Source organism: Columba livia, chromosome 16 (genome assembly GCF_036013475.1).
Source record: "Columba livia isolate bColLiv1 breed racing homer chromosome 16, bColLiv1.pat.W.v2, whole genome shotgun sequence".
Classification (NCBI taxonomy): domain Eukaryota; kingdom Metazoa; phylum Chordata; class Aves; order Columbiformes; family Columbidae; genus Columba; species Columba livia.
In genome coordinates, this window is record NC_088617.1 from 8,238,439 (window position 1) to 8,263,242 (window position 24,804).

The 24,804-nt window shown below is 45.5% G+C and overlaps 1 long non-coding RNA gene across 19 annotated transcripts in view; it reads right to left on the reverse strand.

Annotated features, from left to right (window-relative positions):
* The window catches only part of LOC102091534 (uncharacterized), a 67,176-nt gene extending 42,640 nt beyond the window's left edge, over window positions 1-24,536 (reverse strand). For 3 of the 19 annotated variants that reach the window (XR_010466605.1, XR_010466601.1, XR_010466591.1), the window contains exons 1-3: window positions 24,345-24,535; window positions 23,808-23,966; window positions 20,649-20,736 (exon numbers count right to left, since the gene is read on the reverse strand). This is a non-coding gene — a long non-coding RNA (uncharacterized LOC102091534). Of the gene's footprint in view, window positions 1-20,648; window positions 20,737-23,807; window positions 23,967-24,344 lie in introns of all 19 variants that reach the window. The other 16 variants (XR_010466604.1, XR_010466595.1, XR_010466593.1 and 13 more) reach the window with 12 other exon arrangements.
* Between the last annotated feature and the right edge of the window lie 268 nt (window positions 24,537-24,804).

Consider the following 24,804-nt stretch of genomic DNA (forward strand, 5'->3'; position numbering starts at 1 on the left):
GTAGTGCACTTAGTGCAAAAAAAAAAAAAAGAAAGTATTAACCACGTAAATGTACTTTATTAGTGGGTCTCTGATGGAAAAAGTATGTCAGTTTTCCATTTAAAAGATGCATCAAATTAATCCACTCAGGAATTAATTTGTCCATGCTTGAAAACCTATTAATCCCCCACATAAAAATTTCCAGTGTCAAACCGCATGCTGGACCTAACAATCAAAGTTTTTAAATGAAGAAAACATAGTATTTGGAAGTCTTCAGCACTTCCACTAGAACTGAGCATGAAATGCTTATCCCCAAAGTGAAGTGGGGATGTTACACCAGGGTTAACTCCAGCTTTACTCACTGGAGGTGATGCTGTCTTGGTAAAGTCATGGAATTGCATGCATCAACATCAGCACAAGCAGCAAACCCCTAGGCTTTTCCAGCCTTAGCCTGGCTCTTCACAATTGCCAAAACCACCCACAACTGCAAACAGAAGAGCTCTAGTGACCAATCCTGACTAAATCAGGGCACAAGACACCTGCCAGCCCCTTCTTCACTGCACCACAGGGTCTGACAAGACGTTATGAGCCCAAAGACCTGGTTGTGACGAACATTGACCAGGTCCTGCAGTAACTCCACCAGCAGATCGATGGGGAGACTCCAGCAAGCTCCAGCTTCCCCACAACCCCAACAGGGGCAGAGCTCCCATGGACATCAGGAGTCATTTGCCAGTGGGGAATCTGCAAAGTCAGGCTGTGTGTATTTACTAGATAAATCCTCTGCAGTTGCTGGAGATGGACCTGAGCCACAATGCAGAAGCTCTGGATCCAGCTTCAACTTTTCTCCAAGGTTTAAGAGGTAAGGGGTCTGGAGTTGGGTTAAATCTCTGCCTGGCTGTTTCCCCAAATCCCTTTTTTTTATTGACTGCTTCACATTCCATCATCTGCTTTAACGTGAAGAAGGATACAACTCTTAAGCCTCTGCAACTGTAGTTTTGGGGTCAGGATCATTGGACTTGGGAAGTGCTGGCACAAATGCCCTGTGCCACAAATGGTGCAGTTATTGTTTTTTTTTCTTTTCCTGATTCTTTCTAGGACTGCCCCAGCTCAAGGGGTTGTCCCAGGTTTTATCCTTCACAGGCTCTTTTTGCTCATCGGGCCATGTTCCTAACCACAGAAAGATGGATTATGCCTTTACTTTCAAGGTGATTCACTTTTCCCCCTAAATACTTAACAACTAACATGTTCCACTCCTCTTTTCTTTGTGTAAAAACCCCAGACTGTCTTGCAAAGATAGATGGGGCAAACTAACTAGGATTATTGTCCATCTGGGAATAACGCTGCCATGGTATTAGACAAAAGTCTAATTATATTTCATTACTGTGTTTCATTACTGAAGCACGGAGCATGCTGGAATTTCACAAAAGAGGAGTTTTAGCACAGGAAGGGAGAAGAGGCCTCAGGGTTGGAAATTCCCCTTAAATTCTGTGGGAGTCCCTGTAATGGAAATTTATTTTATTAGACAGCTCCCAGCCATCGGCACTTGGAACCAAAGCGATGAGCAAACCTCGCTGCAGCAAACAGGCAGATCAGCTCAGCCCAGGGCACTACCAGCCCCGTTAAACCACTCTGCAAGGGGACACAGCTGCTTTTCCTACTCTTTGAGTAAAACTATGATGGCACAAAATCAGGAGCTTTGGCAGCCGATCTGGGGAGCAAAAGAGATAGAAAGGAGGGCTGTCATGTTCAAAGCAGGTTTTTAGGGAAACACAGACTCGTTTCCACCCACAGCCATGGGCAGGAGCAGACAGTGTGACCTGACTGTCCTGTGATAAATTGTCCAGTAAACAAGTGTCCCTTAGAGAGGGGGTGACAGATGCTGGGGGAAGGGGAGCCCAGGAGCAGGAGAATGGGCTGCCTCATGAAAGAGGGATAGAAATTAATTCCTTCCACAATACTGAGGAGGGACTGCAGGATAATTCATTATTTGGTCCTGTGTGGTTGCAGCACGGGGACACCTCTTATCCCTGGCAGGATATCAGCTCATGGCAGAACACTTGCGCATTTGGGAGATTGTTTCAAATCTCTCTGTCTGTCAATCTTAATCTTTTTTTTCCCCCCCTTAGCAGTAAAAGGAGAAAGCAGAAGCGATCTGTCATGCACTGCACAAAATGATTTATGGAAGGGGGAGTGCAGAAAGAGCTGGAGGCAAATGTTATCGGAGGGAGGTGCTAAGTGATGTGAAATACCTGTCCCACATGGAGGTAGAAAAGAAGTCCTTGGTGCTCAGTCTCTTGTACCTTCAAGAGAAAAACTGGCCATGCTCTGCCTCCATCACTCAGTTATTCAGCCTGTTGTAGCCCACCTGTAGCAGATGGTGCTTCTCTGCTCAGCCCCAGCTCAGTGATGCAACCCTACTTTGCAGCCCTGGGATTACACAGAATATCACACTGTTTATTTTTGGTGTTGTACAATAAGACAACTACCTCTAGACAGCAGAGATGCCTGGGTATACATTAATATCAAGAGCATAAGCAGATGAACATTAAAATAGGGTGTCTGTCTAAGCCAGGCAGATCAATTACATAAGAAAATCATTTTCGTGGGGCATTGACAAGGTATTTCCTGTATAATTACATTATTCCAAAAGGAAGAATTTTATGCCTTGGGAGAAAAAGGAGGACTTATCTGCACCCCAGGCTGGGGTGTTACTACAGCTCAGCACTGCTGCAGTGACTGAGGTGATGCAGGAACCCGCCACATGCTGTCTGGCTACGTCAAACACAAAGTAAAGGACGTTTGCTTAAACCTCAGCCAAAGAAGTGCACATGGACATGTTTCATCGTGTCGTTGCAAATAGCTCAGGCTGTCACCATTGCAGAGCTCACTGGGACTGGGCAGCAGAGGAGCAGCCCGTGCATGGGAGCCGAGCATCCTTCTTCTTGTCTTGCTCAGATGTGCAGAGGATTCCATCTTCCAGCCCTTTATTCCTTTGGAAAACAAGTGCAGCACATCTCATCGTTTATGTTTAATCCACACCAATGTCCTACAGCTATCATATGCATGATTATGTCAGTCATTTTTAATTAGGGGTTGTGTCAATAGTATTGACATTTTCATCGCTTTGGGGGGAAGTAGAGGCTATTTTCCTGCAGGTGAAGTACCCTCTTTGCAATTCTCTATCCCTCCAGCTGCACCCACTGTACAAAAGGGCTGTGCAGCTTATTAAAAAAAATGCAAGAGTATTAAGCCCATTCTCTGTGCAAGTAAATTACAGTGACTTATGCAGCACTAGACTCAAAGAATGCAGAACTGCAAATTCCCTCCATCCTACGGCAAGATTTACAATCTTGTTCTGAGTGCAATATTTATTATTAACAGAGACCCTGGCAGGACCTGGGAAATGCTGGTGGTCCTGCCATGAAGAGGGTGCATTCCATATCTTGCTGGGAAGTGGAGTCAGACATGAACAGCTCAAGCAAGTCACTGCACTCAGTGATAAACACACTGCAGGAGCCATCATTCACCCAGAAAACAAGGGGAAGGCAGATCATTCCATTTATTGGTCATAGTTTTTCGAGAGTCAATAAAGACCCACTAGAAAATGCCTGGTTAGTAGCAGGATTATATATACTTTTTTTGTCTATCTCAAAAAATACTGTTGGCTATACATAACACCAGTAGAAGGTCTGTCTTCTGCCCAATACGTCAGGATTAATCTTCTTCCTAGATGATGATCCTGGTGTAGATGGTGCTCACATTGTACAGTTTTTAATGTCTTTAACCATCTTTAGCTTTGTATCCTGATAGCCCCTTCAGGCTATATGTCAATGCCATCTGGGAGGAAAAGAAGAGACTTCTGCTCAAGCGGTAATGTGGATCTCTTGACTAAAATTGTGCTTCCTTTACTTGACAAACTGTCAGCACAGAACAATTATCTGCCTGTTGGCTTGCTTGTCCTTTCTTTTCTCTCCTCTCAGAAAAAACAAAACGAAACAAAACAAAGCAAAACAAAACCAACAAAAAACAGATGAAGGAAATGGATACACGTCAGAAAACTCCAGGGACAGAAACCAAGTGACCTGGTTGCTCCACCCATAGATCTACTTGCAAATGTATCAACGGTTAAAAAGGGTCTTTTCTTTACCACCTCTTTTGACACCTTCTCTTCCTACATTTGACTGATGAATGGACTCAGGTCTTTGGGATAGATAATGTGTCTGTTTTTATCTGTCTTAAGTCCTGTATAAATACGGTGGATATCAGAGTATTAGTGTATTTAGCCTGATGTGTTTAGCAGCTCTAGGTTATGAATTGCTCCTCAAAATAACGTTTGCATTTGCCAGCTAAGGTCTTTATTACAGAAGAAGGTCAAGCAAAATGGATTATTCCTGCTAATTATTTGCTGCTATTTAATATTTGCACAAAAGGTTTGCAGGACTGAGTCCTCAGGATTGCCTTGTTTGAGAAGCTAATAGGGTTTCCAGGAAAGCAGCAGTGGCTGGTGGGCCATCAGAGCAGCCTCTCAGAGGATATGGAGGACAATTAGATTTTATGTAGTTAAAGGGTGGATGGCTAAGGGCTTATAATGACTTAGCCAGGACCTGATCCTGGGGTTTTCAAAGTCAGCGGTAAAACTTTCACTCAGAGTTGTGCTTTAAAAGAAACCAACTGAAGCAGATCTGATTTTCAAATCATGAGCAGGTTGACGACCTGGGCAGCTCAATTTGCTCCAAAGCCCTGCTGTGGCATCAGGAGGGACTGGCAAGAAACACGAACTGTTGGGAGGGATATTTGTTATTTTTTGGCCCTTGCCTTCGGTTTGTGCTTATACGTATCAGCAGTCCCTACAAAGTTCCCCTGCAGTCTACCTGCTTGCCTTCTGCTTAGGCCTTGTATATCCTTGATTAGGCCACAATAGTCTGTATTGTTATAGAAAATCCTTGCTGAGTAAATTGAGTTTCCCATTCCATAAACATATGATTAGACAATAAAACTACTGGCAGAAATCTTCAAGCATGGGTGCCTGAAGGTGGGATCCACATTTAAGCAGCTAAATACACAGCCCAACTTTTGTAGCCCCTGTGTATTCATATTTCCTCTGTCTTCAGGAGAACTGGAAACTTTCCTGCTATTCAAGGCTCAGGTGGTTTTGGGGGTACCTAAATATGGATCATGCTTCTTTAAGGTGAAAACATTTTCATTTACATTCCACGGTTTTGTTCAAGTCACGATGCCTCCAGCTTCCTCATTTGACATTTTTTAGTAACTTAATTACCATTACCAAGGAAGAATTTTAATAATGGTGGCGTTTACTTTGGATGCAGCCCTGGGGAATGAGAGAGAATAACCCAGATTGCAGGAGCAGGAGAGAGGAGTGTGGTATTTTGGAAAGCCAGGCCACAGCCTGCTTGAAGCATCTGTTTCTACTCAACCTTTTCCTCTAGAGTCCTAATATCATCCACAGCCCAGACTGCCAGCAATTAGGGACTTGTGCTGAGGATTCCCTTTCCCTTGTGCTTTCGTCTCCATCCTTGTTCATGAATCCTGGGACAGACAGCAACAGCATCAAGGTGGTGCTTGCGGATGCTTTCACTTGATGTGTCTGAGATGGCAATTAGGAGGTGGGGTTGGGTAGCTCTCAGAAACCAGCGCTGCTAATTGCAAAGCAAATAATTGGCAGTGATAGAGTGTGCCAAGACATGGGCCAGTGGCTTGCAGCTACAGAGGTGGTGGCCACTGGGCTATTTGGCCAGTGGCAGAGCTGTGCTGTGTGGCCACAGCTGGAAAGCCACAAGCATCCTTACTGCCCCTGTTTGCAAACTGGCCCCGTGCTAATGTGAAGAGTTGTTGGAGCTACTCACTTGCCTCTCTTTGCAGGCACCAATGTCAGTAAATGCACATTGCAGCATCTCTTCTGTTAGGCCAAGTCAAAGCCCTTTTGAATTTATTATTGGGTGTTTGGAAAGAGGTTGTGCTTGTGAAAACTAAATTAAAAAAATCATAATGTCTTATACATGTTTTGAAGAAATCAGCCGGTGATATGAAGGAAAATATCCTAAAGTTAATTCGTTGTTTCCCACTTTTGCATCAAAATTGAAAAAAAAAAAAAAAGGAGGAAAATTTCTGATCAGTTCTGAATACCATTGCCTCTCCTTGTTGGTGTATTTACACTTCAATACTGACAAACCGCAGAAAAAGCAGAAAGTAACAGAACAACTTAGAATCTACATCTTCCCAGCAGCTCCCTGGAAATGTATCTGTCATCACTGTGGTACAGGCCCAGGCTCAGCAAAAGGGGGTTTCACCATTGAAGATGGTCTCACTGTGTGGCAGCTGTAGGGGCACTAGCCACATTCAGTGAAGTTTTGACATCTTTGAGAACTTTTCAGAATGAGAATTGATTGCTGCATCCTGAAAGAGAAAGCTGGCAAGCTGAGCTCTCAGCTCCACACATGCTCTTCAACCTGGACCTGTTCAACCTGTTCTCAGGCAGAAATACTGAAGTATGTGGGAACAGATAATTAAATAATTTTTTAAAAATAATTTCAAAAGCCCCAACCATGTAGACTTCAGTAGGATTTCAGCATGGACGTTTAGGCACTGTTGCAGTGCAGAAAAATGAGCGAGCAGAAGCGAGTAGGCACCGTTTTCTTTTTTAGCCAAGGAAAGGTGCTGCTGCAGTAACATTGCTCCTGATGTCTTTGCCTTTTAAATACCCAGTGGCATTAACATTAGATGCATGTTAAGCCTCAGATCCAGCAAATAGCTCCTTATCTTAAAGCACACGAATACTGTTGGCCCTAGTGAGAACAGTTAAATGGTACCTAAAGGACCAGATACGTGGAGTCAAGTGAACCAAATTTCTGGTGTGTGAAAAGAGACAAATCTCTGCACCGTCTCATGCCAGGGGTTAACTTGGGCCAGCTGTCATTAAGAAGTAAAGAGGTGAGTAACCTCACGTCAGACTTTTGCATTCAAATGGCTCATTATACCAGCAATATTCATGGCTTGTGATAGTCCTATAGATTTACAATGGTTAGGAAAAGATGACGTTGGGCTTACTTTCCCACCAATCATTATTACATGGGAAAGTGAGTGATTTTCTTTACGTCCATCAGCATGACATTAGTGCTTATAAGCACCAGACTGGCATAGACACCTCACATGTCTTTTAGGTCAGTAAAGTCAAACTGGGACCCCTTTTTTAGGATCATAGCTTTTATCTCCCAAACAAAAAACCAAACCAAACCAAAACAAAAAACAACACATTGCTGGCCAGTACAAGCTGTGGATATTTGCAGTTTGGGGCAATTAGGAAACAGCTGTTATTCCCAACTCATTTCCTGCTCTAGTAGCCCCACTAATCCCCATTTCTTCTCTAGAGCTTATTAAATGAGCAGCTCAGCGCATGGTATAAAACACAAGGAAGGAACTTCAGATCAAAACCTTTATTCTTCTTTGCAGCAGATGAAACACTGAGGCACAGGGCTCCTGGGTGGGTGTGAGTGAATACATACGAAAACGCACAGCATTTGCAGTTGAAATACACAGTCCTGAATTGCAGCTGAGATCAATATAGGAGGATGATAGAGATTATCAATCTTGAGTGGTCTCTGTTAAGGCAGAATTAACCGGTGACCACATAATGATGCAGGCTCAGCCCACCAGTTTAGAGCACGACTGATAGATCTGCAGATGCCGGTCACCATAATTTCCTTATAGGCAGCATTCACATGGCCATTTGTCTTCTGCTACCTGAGTTGCCTCCGTCCGGTTCAAGTGTTTTATCCAAGGTGCATCTGAGAGATCAATGCACAGCTACAGCTGGTTGAAGGGGACCAAATCCATTGAACAGTTGATTTGGTTCCATTTTACCAGCTTTAGCAAAGCATTTGGCCTCACGGGCTGCGGCCAGTAAAGAAGGGAATTCCCTGGGGTCTTTTCTTTCCCAGCCGCCGGGACCTCTTCTGAACTTGCTGCCTGACATTGCGCTGGTTCAAATGGCTTCACTTTCAGGCAGTCAGGATTTATTTAAGCTTCTTAGCGGCTGCAGCTGAAGAGCAGGTCTGAATTAAAGAGGCAGGTTTAATAGCAGTGGAATAGTCTGCAGCAGTAAGCACCAGCCTGGAGCATTTTTAAACCTGGTATTTGGCTTCATCTGCTTTGAGACCCACATTGCTATTGCAACATGACATAAGTAAAGGCTATTGTTTTAATCCAGATACTTTAACTGTCATATCCTTCCACCTTCCTTTCAACCTGTTATGGTCTGCCATCCTCCACACCTTGTGTTTTGGTATCTGAAGTGCCACCCAACATGTAGCAGCAGCAGGTAAAGCCGAGAGATGCTCTTTGCTACCACCAGCCCAGCCCACAGCCAAGTCAGTCTTGCTCTTCTCCCCTTAGGGGTCTCCTTGGCAAATGGGAGGAAAAAGGCTGAAATCCCTGAAATCTTTTTTAGCGGTTAGCAGGCTCAGCCTCCCTACCCTGTGTTTTCTTGTTTGGAATTAAAACCAGTGGTTTTGAGATCTGCTTGAGATAAGCAATAATTGTATTTGCCATCATCAGAAACCAACAGGAAAGGGTGGAAAGAAAAAGAAATGGCTGGGAGGGAATGGAAAAATGGCTTTTCTTTCTTGCAATCTCATAATCAGGCAATTTGCTCTCAAAAAATGAAAGCAAGCCCCTGCCAGGCAGTCCTGCCTCACTGCCACTGCCCAAGTCAATGGTTTGTGTTACAGCACTGGGGAGTTGATTCCTCCTGGAGAGGCCTGCAGTATGACCACCCCACTGCTAAAAATAACTCAGTAAATCAAATTTAAAAATCATGGCAGCTCCGATCACTTCTGCAGTGGGAGCCAATAAAGTTAGGCCTTCCCTTCTTAACCTAGAGCCACGAGCAGATATTGCACATCGCCATGTGCATAACCTATTTAAAGAATTTATATGCGTCATAAGGCAAAGGTGACTTTTCCCCCACCTTTCCTGCAGCCCACCACGCTGCAAGCTGATCCAAGGAAAAAGCACCTGCACTTATAACCACTGTATGCAGAAATATTGCAAGTGGACCAGCATTATAGCTCACCAAGAAATACAGGCTTTGCATTGTAACGGTAAGTACTGCAGATCACTTAACTGCCCAAACCTGTTATTCTATGCTGCCTATAAATAAATGGAGAGAGAGAGACAGTGAGAGAGAATAGCTTCTTAAAAAGAGCTCTACAATTAATTTAATCGAGTTATCTCTAGATACCTTTTCAAGAGACAATCAAACCATGGAACTAAATGGAAACTTAGACAGTGAAGACCTGGAAGTATTAAATCCATCCTTCAGTGAGTTATAGGAGGCAAAGGAAAGTAATTATTTACTGGTGATTGGGAGGAGGTGGAAGTGCCATCGGTGACCGATGCTGCACTGAGCCTGCAAGCTGAACCCTGCCATGCACGTGGATTTCGGGTTAGCGTTCACCAACCTGCCTGAGCATCACGACTGCAGATTTAAAACACACTCTGCTCCCCATGTATGCTTGCCGGTAGTCTGGGGAGAGTCATTTGAAAGCGGTGCTGTGGGAGAGCAGTGTTGGAGTTACTCTGAGCATCTTCTGACAAGCGCTGTCTCCACTCCGCCCAGCTTTGCTTCAGGGACTGCCCAGGAACACATTTGAAATCAATGTGAGTCGGCGTGAATGCTCTGTAACATTTTGTTTAAATTCTCCGCAGTGAGTTATGGGTGAGGTTTTCCTTTTTAGAAAATTAGTTTTTCTCTTCTGGATGCCATTAATCAAAACTAATGATGTCTCTCTGGTGGTGAGGCTTTCCCAGCAGCTGAGAAAGAGCAGCCTACGCTATCAGCTGGAGAGGGCTGCAACACACCGGGGCTTGTAGCCCCCTGGCAGGGAGAGCCCAGGTCTCCACCAGCCCAGCTACTGCCAGGCTGGGCTCTGAGGCTGTACAAACCATTGAGCAAGATGAATTACAGAGTCCTCAACAGGCAGGATCTGGCAGGAGAGCTTTTCTTGGCCCTAACAGCCACACAGGGCTTTGGTGTCACTTTCCCTTCTGGCCTATGCTGATGTTGCAAGTGCCATCTGCAACAGCACCATGTCCTGGGTTCAAAATATCAACCACCCGACAACACCAAATTTAAATTTGCTATCCACAGTGAACCTAGGTACAGCCATTTCCTCCTGAAATTTGGTCTCATACTGGAGAGGTCCTTTCTGGCTGCTCTGTCCCTCAGGGCCAGGATCAGGTGCTGGTGTCACCCTTTGCAGGACCCTGCTCCAAGCCCATCACACCAGCATATCCCCGAGATGGGCATAGTCCACATGTGCTGCAGGATGGCATTGGAGAGCCATGGGCACACGGAGCGAGCAACACCTGTTAGAGGCAAATCAAAGCCAAGAAAACATCACCTTTCCCTATGGACTGTTAGGTAGCACCTAAGTTTTGGTTTGGCCCGGGTGTCATTACCAAACCACTGCCATGACAAGTAGGATCAGCAGTAGGCTATGTAAGAGGGTTTGGTCTGAAGACCTTTCCACTTTAGCCTCAATATTCTAATAAAGACGTGTTATAGACAGTGCAGCAAAGCCAAAGAATTTATCAGCATTTGTCGATATTCCTAATGAAGCAGAAGATTCAACATGCAATAGAATTAGCCTACAACGAACCCTTGCATAGGGCCCATCCCTCTGAGTCCAGAAATCTCCTGCCTATTCCAGTCCGATACCCTTTTGAGAAATGAACATCCCTCCAAGCCATTATCATTACAAGCTAAAAGGCCAAATGAGACAAAGTACCGTTACTCTTCATCTGAATAAACAAATCATTTTTAGATCAAATGCATTAACAATTTATCATCCTAAAATCCAATCAAAAGGAAAAAACAACAATACAGAACATTGATTTCCTACAGCTTTATCTTAATGAAGTGCACATTCCCTTCGTAATTAGCTTTGGAAAGTTTTTTTCCCCTTTCCTCAAGCTAATGTGTTATTTGATTTCCATCCAAACATTACTAAATCAGAGGAAATTTCCCCAAAATGAAGTGGCTTTTGATAATACAGGAAAATGCCTACTCCTTCACTTTGCTATTTTTTCCACCAAAGAGCCATACTTGTACTGTAGATGATTCAACTTTATTGCATGGTGTCTTTGTGAGGATGCTTAAATCAATGCCACAGTCGCTGTATTCTGCACAATGTGCCATTTGTAAACCAGAAAATACAACCTCGCTGCTTTTATCCTTTCCCTTACAGACATCAAATATTAATTTAACTTATATTGTTATGGGGAAAAAGTGGACTGTGTTTTATTAACATCTCTAAAATTATAGATATTCAGCCCAAAAAGTAGACTCCAGACAAGGCTTGGGAGTCTTCCGCTTGGATTTTATTTGACTTAATTAAAAAGCACTCAGTTCCTTTGTGCATTAAAGCAGTTGCTGACATTGCAGTAGCCACTCAGTCCTTCAAACCAGAACTATTACCTGAACTTAATAAAGTGTCTATTTAATTTATACACCCACATGAACTCACCTGTCTCCCATGGGCACAAGGTGATTCGTGCTAATGGCCAGTGAAGGCAGCAAGTTGCTGGCAAACTCACCAGCACCCCAGGATAACTCAGCTGCCCCATAACATAATTTCCATCACCTCTTATCTACCTTCCCTGCCATTAATACCATTATCCGATATCCATGACCCAATGATCCACCGTGCATTGCTGGAAATGCTTTTTGCCAGGCCACCTCTCTGTTCCTCCCCTAAATCTCTCTTTTAAATATTTTTTTCCCTTAAATGATGCTGAGCAGAAGACTATTGCTTTCATCCTGCTTCACTGAGTATTTGCTGAAATGCAGTGGCTAATTTGATAGTCCGGTTTTATTTTGATGTATTGCTGAGGCACATGGCAATATCTATGATAGAGAATAAAGCCTCAAAACCCCACAATTATCGCCTTATTCCTTAGATACACAGAAAGTCAAAAGTAACCTTACCAAAATCTTAGCTCTCAATATCAGAATCTCTGTCTTAATCCAAATTTTGGTCCTAGGCCTGTTGTAAAAACAAAGGTCTTATATTTCAAGCACAGACCTCATCTGTTCTGGCAAAACAGAGCATCAATACCTGGAAGAAGCTGCAGATGCTCCGGCTCCACACGGGACAGAGACCGACCCTCCAAAGCTCTTTCCCCGAAATGCAAACTCTGAGCAGGTCTCTGGGAGCTGCATCTCCTGAAACCAGTGGTGGAAATAGTTGTGGGGTTGGATTTTTTCAGCTCACACACTCAAAAGAGAACAAAGCCATTCCCTAATACAGTTTGTGCATTTTATGGACCAAACAATTAAATAGGTTTTAAAACATCTGCTGACTGCATAATTCCATACAGGGAAGTGTACTCAGCATTTTTAAACAGCAACTGATATGAGATACCACTTAATAGTACAAAACACCAGCAGTCCCGTTAAAATCAATAGAAAATTAGGCGCTATGAAAATGCAATATGTGTCCAATTAGTTATAATTGGAGCAAATGGTGATGCAGATAAACTCCTGGAGGAAGACGTATTTGTCCAGAACGCTCCCTGCCTGCTTTCGGCACAGCGCAGTATCGGCAGCGATGGGCTCGGCTATATCCTATGGCATGAATGATGAGCCATCTAATACACGTATGTTAACTGTTATCTAATTATGGAGTTGCTGGGAGCCTGCAGGACTGCCTTGGTGCACCGCTGTGCGTGGTGAAAAATGATCCTCTGTCACACAGAAACCTCCCTGTTGGACTTGACAAATTATGCCAGCAAACCTGTTTAAGAACTAAAAAATCCTTGGACGCGGTGACAGGCAGAGAAAGATGCTGTTTGGGAACCATTATTTATTTATTTATATGGCAGTGTTTAAGAATTGTGGCTCAGTCCCACAGATACTCACTTTTTTTCCCTGCCTGTCTGTTGTTATATCAGTTCAAACTCCTTCTCAACGATTATTTTTCAGCCTTCTTCCAACTCCTGAAAACTCAGCTGCACGGCAAAATGGGAACTAGGTTATGCGATTCTAACGCTTTATTTTTAACCTCTTTGGTGCAACATATTTGCCTTCTCTTTGTTTCATCTTATGACTAAAGAAAAAGAGCAAAGATCCCATCTGACAGCAGCACCAAAGGTACATCCCCAACCAGGTATCACCAAGGGCCAGCGCTCCAACCCCTTCATGCCCTCACAGTGGATGGAATCACAACACTTGTGATACAACAAACATTATTAATTTGAGGGGCATTTTTTCCTATAAACACTAGAAAGTATCAGTTTTATTACCAAAACTACTAACTCAGAATTAAGAAGCAATAACTTTCTCCAGCATTCATATTTTATTCCCATTTTAAGTTAATAATTCCAATTATTAAAAGCTTATGGCCACATGTTCAACTCCTCCCCCCCGCAAAAAAAGTCTCATGTTTACTCAGACTCAAAGCCTTTTTGCATTATTGACCCTGTTACTTACACTGTTAAGGGTACTGTCTCTCAAGAAATGAAAAAAAAAGTGGCAGCTTTTATTTGTTACGCTGACTCAGCTGAACAGTGGAACAAGAAACGTTAAGACCCAATCCATAACTTTTGTGGCCGCTCAAAGGACATATTCTTCCTCGACACTGATAAAAGTTTAATATGTAGTTGCCCAGGTTTTTAATAAACTTGTCAACAAAAGAGCAAGGCAAATTGATGGGGACCTTCCCAGGAATAAATTCAGCTTCAAATAGGCCAAATGAGCATGGAGGACAGGGAGGGGAAGGCACACGGGCGACTTTTGCTGGTCTTTGCAAAAATAGCACAATAGATTTTAGTGGGTGCGGGTGCGTCTTATTGTCTCAAAGACAAGGCCTTAGGACAAAGCTGGCTTAATTTAAAGAGAGCAAAGTGGTGCTGCTCCCTGTGCATCACAGCCCTGACACCGGTGAGGAGCGGAATGGACAAAGCCCATATATAAATCCCTGCATCCCAGTCCCCATTCCGCAGCAGACCCGCTCAGGGACAAGCTGCAGCATCACTCCCTGCTTTTTATCCAGAATCCCACATTTCACATATTTCAGGACATCACCCCTGGGTATCGCCTCCTCCGCTCAGCCAAACTGTACCTGTTACCTGCTCTGTCTTTTCCCTTCAAATACTCAAGGCGGAGCTTAATTCAAGCAAAATCCAGTCCTTTCCACTGCTGTTACAGCAGCTGGGTCTCACTCCTGCAACCTATAGATACACGTATCCCTCGCATATAGGGATCAGCTATATTGCATCCACAGAGGCATAAGCTACACGCACCATCCACCTTCTGCAATGTTAGGAGTGAAATCACTCTATGGGATTCATTATTTTCTACTAGCCTCAATTAAGTTGGTGCCTTAAATTATTAAGACTTGGGGTTTTTCGTTAATTTGTTTATCCAAAGTAAACACAAATATTAAATCAGAGCTTCCAGTAATCTCCCTGCCAGCAAATTAACCCATATTGTCCCAGAACTGGACACCAATCTCTTCATGTCGGCAACTCCTTGTGATGCTTTGGTTCCCGCATTGCCACATCCCTCCCAGCACCTTCCTTCGCTTGCGCCCAACAGCTCCAGCAGCCAAAGGCCAAGTCCTGCCTCCAGCACCGGGTGACTTCCCAGATTGGAAGCACTGCCACGGCCATCGGGGTGAATTTTATTCTTGACCGCTCTTAGGTCACTGGATTCCTTCTCCCATCGCTTTATCCGACTCCCCAAATGCCAGGGTTGACTTGCCTATGTAAGGGCTTTGCAGGGCTGGCTCCCGTCCTTACAGCTGCTGGGTGACTTCTGCGGTCGGTGGTCACGAGTCCCGCGCCTCTTGGCTGCCCAGATGTCACCTAATCCGGTCCCACCAGAAGAGCAGCTGAGAATGAGCACTATTTATAGCAGCTGTTCCCTGGTCCTCCCCGGGCTCATCAGGCTGCCCAGGGGCTTTTTGAGATAGCGGCACAGGTCCCAGCACAGGCCATATCTGGGCATGGTGAGGCATTCACAGGCACAGCCCTGTGCTTCATGAAAAAAAAAAAGGTAAAAAAAAGGAAAACCCTGCATGTGTTTACGTCAGCCATCCTGCCTCCCCTGAGGCCCAGCATGTAGCTTGCCTCACTCCAACTGCTCAAACCTTCGGCTATTAAATTCCGCTTTATTCAAGACGTATCTGTATCTGAAAGCCTTCCACTCGTGCACAAGGATATCCACCACTAGCTTCTGCTCCTCTGTACAGATTGCTTTGCGAAAATACAAACTAAAGCAGGGATGCACACTGATCTGCCTTAAACAGTATGAGCAAAAACGTCTCCAGAGCATCATGGAGCAGAGCCGAAGCATCCCAGGGACCACACCGCCCAGCTCGCTCCTGCTTCGATGTCCCCCAAGCAGCCACAGGTCCATAGGGTCCCAGCTGGAGGTCCAGCCTCAGCACCTCACACCCTGCACCCTCTCAGAGATGTTGGGGAGTCCAGACAAGTCTTTCCATTTCACCACAAGTGCAGAAGGGGCACAGTGCCACCTCCCCAAAAACACGTGCCAGGCATCACTGTGCAAGCCAACGTCAAAGCAGAGAGGTCCTTACAAACCCAGAACCAGCTTGTCCTTGAGCAGTCACATCAACCTAGCTTGGCCTCCTCTAACTTTAGCCAAACAACAGCTTCAACAATTACATGGTGAGCACCTACTCTGGCTCTGGGGGAAACTGAGGCAGGTGAGCTACATTAATTGTCTGCAAGCCCAGTGAGGCAGCAGTGGAGCCTGTGCCCTTGGTTCCCATCCTTGGAGCTCTGAGCTGCTCTCACCATCCCACATCCCAACAGGAAATCATCTCGCAGCATCGCTGCCTGCTTGGCTGAGGTCAAGAGTAACTTCAGCAACAAGCAGCAAACATTGAAGCTACCGACTTCACAAACTCAAATCAGCCCTGTGCTTTCAGGGGAGGGATTGGAGCTGAGGAGTGAGGATATTTCTCCTGCGAGGAACACACCACCCCCTCGCCCACAGTCACTGCTAAGTGCAAGATGTGGTGAAAGTCTTTAAAAATAGATATATTCCCAAGCAATTCATGCTGCTTGCATCTGGCAGGGCAAACTTCACATGGAAGCTCTTGCTTACTGACTAAAAAGGATTGTTAGCAGCTTGAGGCTCGTGCAACCTTGACTGTCTCCTCCTCTCTTCAGGGCCTTCTCTTGTTCTTGGCCTAAACCAGTCCTGGGAAACACAAGGGAAGCCCTGCCCAGCTAGGCTGGTGTCAAAGGCAGGGAAAGATACTGCAGTGCAGTGCTGATCTCTTCTGCAATCGGACGTGCAGTCTAGCCCGAATGCTGAGTCAGCACAATTTCTTTTTTGATTGGTTGATCTGAGTAACATACTTTCAATGTATGCTAAAGGGGCAGCAATTAATACATTTCCTCCCTTTTCCCACCTTTCCAAATGGCTTCGAATCGAATGTATGAATCTCACACCCAAAGTCACTTTCTGGTCCTAAATATTCTAAGGTTTATTCATTTTTAATTTAGGGCGTTAAATTTTTTTTTTTTTTTTTGCAATCTAAGCGATGCTCACTTTGATCGACTTGTGCTGCTGCAGCTAAAATATCTGTCCTGCAGGTCAATCTAATCATGCTTAATAGCAGTTTATTCTTCAACGCAACATTTTTCACGTTGGGTCGACAGTTTTAAATGAGATTGCTGATGCACCCCTTTACTAATGCTTTTACCAGGGCCAGCACATCCCTTGAAATACTTGTGCAATAAAATGCTTTATTGCTCTTGATGAATGCACTATTAAACTTGAATTGCAAACATGCTCCCCCCTTTTTTTTATTAAAAAAAAAAAGAGGGTGTTGGAATTTATGGGACCACCTGTCTTCTAATATTAAGTAATAGTAACAGCAGTAATAATGGATCATCAACATAACAAATGCACAAAACTGAAAAAAAAAAAAAAAAAAAACTCGCCAGGGAAAACCGCATGGCACAAATTTGTCCCTGTGCTCTCTTATGCATGTGCAAAATATCCATCTTCTACCTGCTGGTAGTTCCGCTTACATGCGGAGAATTCATCTTGAGAACGGCTGGATTTTGTGAGGCATAGAATAGAAAAATTTAACTAATTTGGTCCACTGGATTTATGGTTTTTACAAGTCTCAAAGCTCCTGTTTCGGCAGCTGGCACCGCACAGCCCGTGGTTTGCAGGATGGGTGGGCGCTCCCACATCCCGGTGCTGCCGCACGCGGCGGGGCCAGCGCCAATGCTCCCGCCACAGAGCTCAAGGCTGGGAGATGTTCATCGCTTTATAAAGAGTGAAAAAAGAAGTGGCTTAATTCTAGATAACAAACAGAGTGGACCTACTACTGTGTAACGGTCACAGTTTTAATCCAAAAAGGTATAAAAGGGAAGAGGAGCTGCCGCCAGGTGGAAGAAAGGCGCACACTGGTTGATGAAGGCCAATGGCCATCATCGGCTTCCATCGACACCAACAGCGAGGGGCTGCTGTGGCTCTGAGGGGGCCACACATTTACTCCCCGTTTAATTTCTAACATCATCCAAGCCTGTGTGCCTCGGGACACGTGCCACAGCGAAGCCTCCCCTGCCACCTCCACTGCCAATGCTGCGAGACAGCGCTCAGAATTATGGCTTTGAAAATATTTACATAAAAAATAAATCTGAGCACTTAGTGACTTCCTAAAGTTAGCAATTCCGTGTGATTAACAAGCGTATTAATTCAGAGGAGGGGGGGGAAGGAGATTAAAAATTGCATTAGGAATGCAGGTATCTACTGTAAATCAGACCGCGAGCACCTTCGTGAGAACAACGCACAGCAGCACAGAAATTTTAGTAATATCTTGGGCTGAGGAAAGAAAGAAAGGGAAGAAAAGAGACAGGAATGAAAAGAGAGAAAGACAGAAAGAAGGAAAGAAGATAGAAAAATATAATGAAAAGAGAAAGCAAGGCAGAAAGCATGCAAACAGGAGAAGAAAGACAAGCAAAAAAAGGACAAGGAAAGACGGGAGGAGAAGCAGTCAAGCAAAAGGTCAGCAGGAAGGACGGGAAAATTTATATATAAATTATATATAACATATAGTTTTATCTTATATCCAGAATGGTGAGAATTGTCCTCATTTTTCATCCTGAGACTCAAGCTAACTTTGAGGATTTACAAGGGAGTGAAACTGCAATCCCGCTTGGGCACTGGAGCTTTCCTGCTTGGGCTCAGCTCATTTCCCAATATTCGACAGTGTTTTACTTAAATCTACCCCCAAAACCAAGGCTGGACAACCACAGGACCCATCTTCATGGGGACCATCCCCATGCAGGGTAGCTGCTGGCAGGTCTGAGCCCAGGGGGATGGTGTGTCCCTCCAGCAAAGCCCCAAGAGATCTCACCACAACCAGCTGGGAAAAGCCCAACTTCCCAGGGCCCAGCATTGCCAGAGCATCCTAAAATGCAACAGGGATGTCATGCAAATCAGGCATCCTTCAGCACAAACCCAGCCATCCTTCAGCACAAACCCAGCCTTCCCAAAGCTACCTGGCAATGAAAAGTCTCCTCCTCCACGAGGAAGGGGCTCAGCACTTCCCATACCTCCACCAAACAAACAAAAACAGCTCTTAATAAAGCCCATCAGTTCCCATACATAGGAAATCTCCCTGATAACCCAGCCTGCTTTTTCCAACCCGCTGTTCACAAGCACCTGCTTAGAGTTAAATCCCCTTTGGCGTATGTGTAGCAAGTGATGACGGCGCTCGCTGTGAATAGAGCTGGATAAAGGCTCAAGAAATCCGAATTCCCAGCCTTGCCCATGGCTGGCAGAGGATGCTGCGCTGGGTGAGACCTGATGAACCTCAGCATGGGATGGTGAGGTATCACACCTACCAAAGGATGCCTTAGGAGCCCATTAGCCAAGCCAAGAAGGATATTGTGATTGCAGGGAAATTACTCAAAAGCAAAACGTTGCTCTCAGCTGCCCCATGGAGATGGGAAAGTGAGTTCTGGTAGCTGGGGAGCGGCTTTCCGAGGAGTTAGGCTTTGCCCGTCATTACAGGCACCGCAGACGCATGATGATGTTTGGGCTGGAAGCTTTACACCCTCGGACATGACTCCTACCAAGACAGAATGTTAAACTCGTATATAAACTCAGTTTCTTTCATCTTGCCTTATTATTGTAGGATCCTGGAAAAATGGCCAACTACTTTACATTGGAAAAGGTTAAAGAGGAAAAGTGAAAGCCGGAATTAAAGGAGCTGGTTTTTTTTACTTTCCTTTTGGAAAATAATCCCCCTATATTCAGAGCACTCCACTGGCTCTAGCTGATCTTGATAGTTCCTCACACTGACAAGATCTCCTTCTCTCCAGTTCTAAGCACAAAAAGTTTTACCACAGGAAAGATTTGAAAAGTAGAGTTTTCACATTTATTTAAAGCTAGAACACCGCACGCCCCAGTCACAACTGTTGTACCCTGTTTCTGTCTTTTCTTCTCCTGCCCTCTATCTCCTTTTGTTTTTCCTAGATTTAGAGATCAGCCAGCTCTGTTCACTATCAAGCCTTGACGGGGAATCAAGAAAAAGGAGCGCTTGGCCTGCATCGCTGTTAAAACCCGGGAGTGGACAGCCAGCCTTCCTCTGGCATCGCCTTTCAAAGCCCATGCCGCAGTCAGCATATTGAATATTTAATGTCCTGATGAGCATTTCCACCTGCTGACACAGGCAAAGTGACAGAACAATACACGCGCTGGAACAAGATCATCAATTGACTCCCCAGTCGGTCTGCCAGGTCAGGCAGTTAAAAAAAAATATACATATAAAATAATCTGTCTGTCTTTCTCCCCTCCTTCACCTGGGGTCACACATCGCTCCTCTGAGAAGTGTTCCCACCTGAAATACATACTTCTTTACATTCCATAGCTTCCCAGGTTCATATGGGCATATAAAGAAGTATGTCTCTCAAGCAGGTAGTTTCAATATGCGCATTTATATGGTCACAGGAGGAAAAATAAGGCTGATTTACAATTTACATCCTGAGAGTGAGTTACGGCTCAGTTTAAACCAGCAGACTTTCCTCCTGCCCAGCCCATGTGCAGACACACACACACCCCCCCGGATCCTGCTCCTCGCTGGCAATCCTGGGCTTTGCCCCCGGCAGGTGATGGATTTTGGTCCCTGGGAAGAGGAACTGGATAATTCACTGGACACAAAGTGGCAGCGGATCTGGTGGCTGCCCTGGCAGGGGCTCTTTGTCACATAAGCAACACAGAGTAAAAGCCAACCTCCCACTCCACCTAAAAAGTAGGTGTTTCACTCAAAATCATAAACTTTCAGCAATTAAAAACCACCAAAAAGTGGTTTAGTGGGAGGGATTTGCTTTACATGTACATAGAGATAATTTCAGACAAAGCCATGTGGGGGAAAGTTAGACATATATTATTTCCCAGTTGCCTCCATCCTCCAATTTGGAAACAAAAAGACAATTTGTTTTCAGAAAGCCCCAAATCAAATGACCAGCTACTGATTTACAAACCGACACCGGGAAGGACTGCTCTATTTGCCAGAGTAAGAAAACTCATCAGCTCCAGACAAGCAATTGCTTTCATCAGTAAGTAGAGATTAAAGCATAGGAAGAAGAAAGCGTCTTACCTAGTGAATCCAATGATTCTTCCTCTGCTGGTCACTGGGAGCGAGACACTACCTCACAGATAAGCAAACCCCAAAAGATAGTACATGCCTTTTGGGAAATTCATGACATTTAAAAAAAAAAAAAATTAAAAGTTGCTTCTAATAAGTCATCCGGTTGAGCTCCATGCCAGCTAAGGGTTTTTAGGGAGACACCTGCAGATATGCAACATAAAAAGCAGCCAAAGCCAGGTGCCGGGAGCTCGGCCCAAAGTCTTTTTTGAGTTATTCCCGCAGCCCCCGTGGGATGCGCGCCCCTGCTCGCTGCTTCTGCACCCATGGGGCTCATCCCCGTGCGCAGCCGCTGGCTCTTCCCCTCTCCCTCACCTCTTCACAGCCCTGCTGAGCTTTAAAGCTCCCCGAACAATGTGGGGGCCGAGTGGCAGGGCTGCGAATGCTGAATAGGAGGCTATTATGGGCAGGATTTAGGCAGGGAGCGCCGGCGGAGGTCACGGCGGGCGCTGCCTGCGCCGCTGCCTGCTCGCTCAGCACGGCCGCGCTCACCTGCACCCACCGCCCCTCGCCCCGCCGCCGACGATCGATACCAATTTACAGGCAAATGCAGAATGGCCGCCTTCCTGCTAATGAATTTTGCCGTTCCTCACAGGCTTCTAATGAAGCCTTTAAAGAGGGTTTAAGTAAACTTAGCAAGTGGCAAACTAAGCACTTTGGAATACCTAATTGCATCGATGCTTCGCCACTGCTTTTTAAAATATCAGTGCTGGCTGGGGAGGAAATATTTCCCTGCTCCCTATTGATTTCTAGCACCCCTGAAAAGCAAAGGCCATGTGAAACTGGGGTGTAAATAACTCTGCGCTCAGCCCCTGGCCCCCACAATGGCTTTACACCACCCAAGCAACACCAGCACATGCCTCAGTCCTGGTCTGTGCAGCTCCCCTCCTCATTCCCTGAGTTTGTTGGCCCTTTCAACCATCATTATTTGTCTCATTTCAAGGCAAATTCCAACCTTTAGTTTGGTTTAAGGGGAAGAGAGATGGAGCTGTGGCACCATTGTAATGCATGACTGCAGTGAAATTAAAGCAAAGGGAAAGCTGAGGAGTGTGATGGCAAGTCTGAGTGCTTAGTATTCAAAAAAAACAAAAATCGAAGTGCTGCTGGAGGGTTTTGCACAGCCAAGGCACTCCATGGTATCGAATTTCCTTCTAGACCAACAACAGTAGAAGAGCTACTGGACTTCTTGGACCCTTGAACATCTGCATCTCATATCCAATTTGATTTCTTCAAATGCATTTGACATAGGCTGTCCTGAACAGTCCCCAACTTCTGTAAATGAATGGGACAGCAGCTGCCGGCCACTGAAGAGAGCACTAATTAAGAGCTAAAAAAATGACCTTCTAAGTCCTTACTAAAACTGAAGACAAAGACACAACCACGGCAGCAAAGTTCATCCTGGAGATTTAAATCTGCTTTGAGGTTCTGCATGAAATCATGACCATGTTTTCCAGGGTTGTGCCTTCTGGTAGAGGAACAGATAAATGGCCTGATGGGGCTTTTAATGGTGATGCCTGAAGCACCCTGTGGTTCTCATCCTGCAGCTGCCACCAAGAGTAATTGGTGGTGGGTGAGCATCATCCAACGTTCTCTACCCATCTGGGCTCGCGGAGCTGCTGGGCTCGCTCTTAGCAGAAAAACATGCGCAATAAAATTGTGGTTGTTCAGGGGAGAAAAATTGATGGAGACTTGGATAGTGCAGAGGCCGAGGGACAAATAAAAAGGAAGAGCCTGAGGTGTTACCTGGAGGAGGAGGCGGGAGGAGGATGGTGGGAGGGATGGAAAGCACGGTGCTGTGTATTATATCCCTGCTCTGCCCCAGGCTCCAGGTGCTGCTCAGGTTCAGGGGACAAAGTCAAGCTGGAGCTGTGCAGCACAAAACTTTGGGGACTTTGGAGCCAGCCCGTATCTGGGGCCGGGTGCTGGAAGAGGGAGAGGCAAGTGGGGCAGAGGGGCTGGGCTGGACATGGAGCTCAGTCCTTGGGAGACACAGACACAACCATCCGCTCGAGAGAAACCAGCGATTAACCTGACAGCACAAATCACAGATTTCTGCCTATACAATTACACATGATTGCTGAGCGTACACTCTCTCTGGCAGAGACATATACATGTATTCCTACTCTAAACACAGCCTGGAGATGCATTGTGTTTGGATGATATATTACACCTGCTTACTTATAGCATTTATATTCACTATGTATAAATATGTGTAAACCAGACATATGCATGCTGTAAAACACACCCAAATTTGTGTGCATGTGTGTATGTAACACAGTATCCATCTCACAATATTGATGTCTATATATTTATGTGACTAGGTATCACCACTATCATATAAAATATAATGACCATAGTCAACTCCAAGCTGCTGAAGCAACAACAGCCAATTGATGTATGAAGCGTAATCTGAATTCCAAACCCTTGCCAGGAAAACCTAACTTCTCCTCTTCATATTCTCTTTCTGATCAGCCACAAACCATGCGCCTGTAATTAATGCTCACTTCTCGGCATTTTAACAGTTAATCACCGCAGCATTGAGATCATTGCAAGTTAGGCTAAGTTTAACCACATTTCACCCTTTTGCTCTGGCTGGTATCAGCTCATAGCACTAGTTTGTTGCAAATAAATAAATAAAGTCCCAATTCCCCCCAGGTGTCATTAGCCAGCCTGTATCTGAATTAGGCATTTAAAGGCCGGTTTAACCTTGCAGAACAGTTGCATGTCAAAGTTCTAACATTTCAGTTCAGATTATTCTAGTGCATTGCTTGCTCTGCAGTTTGTTAGGGTTTTTTTTTCTTTCTTTTTTAAATGCAGAGTATGCCACAGCAGAACAAAAAAAAAAGGGGGGGGGGGGGGGTGGAGAAAGATCTCCTAACCCATCCAGAGATTAAACACACACCCAGCACAGCCCTGCACAGACACACACGGCACACACATACAAATCCATTTGCCAGATGCAAAAGCCCACATTTAAGTCACTGGGTAAGTTGGATGGTCCTGCATTGGCTAGAAAAAGTGTTTAAAACCATGCTGAGCTGGTAGCGGTTAAAGGCAAGGCAGAGAGAAGAAGAGGGGAAGCGGGGGGGGGGTTGAAAAAAAAAGACATACCAGTTAGGAGCTTCTGTTGCAGCAGAGGACTCACCAGAGCACTAGCTGAAAGCTGAATCAGCTTTCGAGAGTTAGGGATGCATAGAGGAGGGTCATGGAATCACAAGGTAATAATGCGCTTCATGCTGCAGCCGTCAGCCTTCTCCTTATAGCCAATCTCTAATGCAGGAAGGGAAAAAGAGAGCAGGCCCAGGAATGGTATTAGTCCTCACTTGGAGAAAAAAAAAATAAATAAAAAATTTTAAAAAAAAAAAAAAAAAAAAAAAAGATCAGGCAAACCCTCCCCTCCCCATCCACCCTTACCTCACCCCTCCACCCAGCACCACCACAGTTGCAGCCCCGCTGCTGCATCGCGGCTCGGGAGGAGCGCGGGGGGAGGCGGGAGGCAGCGCGGTACCGCGGGGGCCGAGCGGCGGTGGAGCGGGGGGGAACGGGGCTGCCCCCGGGGCTCCCCACGGCCAACCGGGCTCCGGGCAGCGCTGCCGGCGCGGCAGGAGTTAAGGAGCAGCAACCTTGCCCGCCCGGATTGCAGCACACCTTGATGTGAAAGGGCTGCGCCTGCAGAAGTGCCCGGTCCCCCCCCGCTTTTCTCCTCCTCACCCACCCCTCCACCACCCGGGGGTCAGCCCGGGCTGGGGGGTCACAGCACACACACGTACACCCCGGGGGGGGGCTGCTGGAGGGGAAGGAAGGGGAAGCGCTGGTCAGAAAGCGAGTCCACCTTTCCAGTGCTTATATACCCAGCGAAGCATCCGAAACACGCACCCCCGGGCCAGCGGCCCCTGCTCCTGCTCTTCCCTCCCTGACCATATTTAGTCAACCACGGCAAAAAATAGCCCGTCAGCTGGAGGCTGCTGAGCAGGATTTGGAGTTCAATCGCTCCTCGCAGCCCATTGACTACTGGTCCTGCAGGGTCCTGACTCTGGCTTTTTTTTCCCCTCCGCTATTTTTAGCTAGGCCAAATAAAGAGGGAGCTCATCTTACTACTCTCCATCAG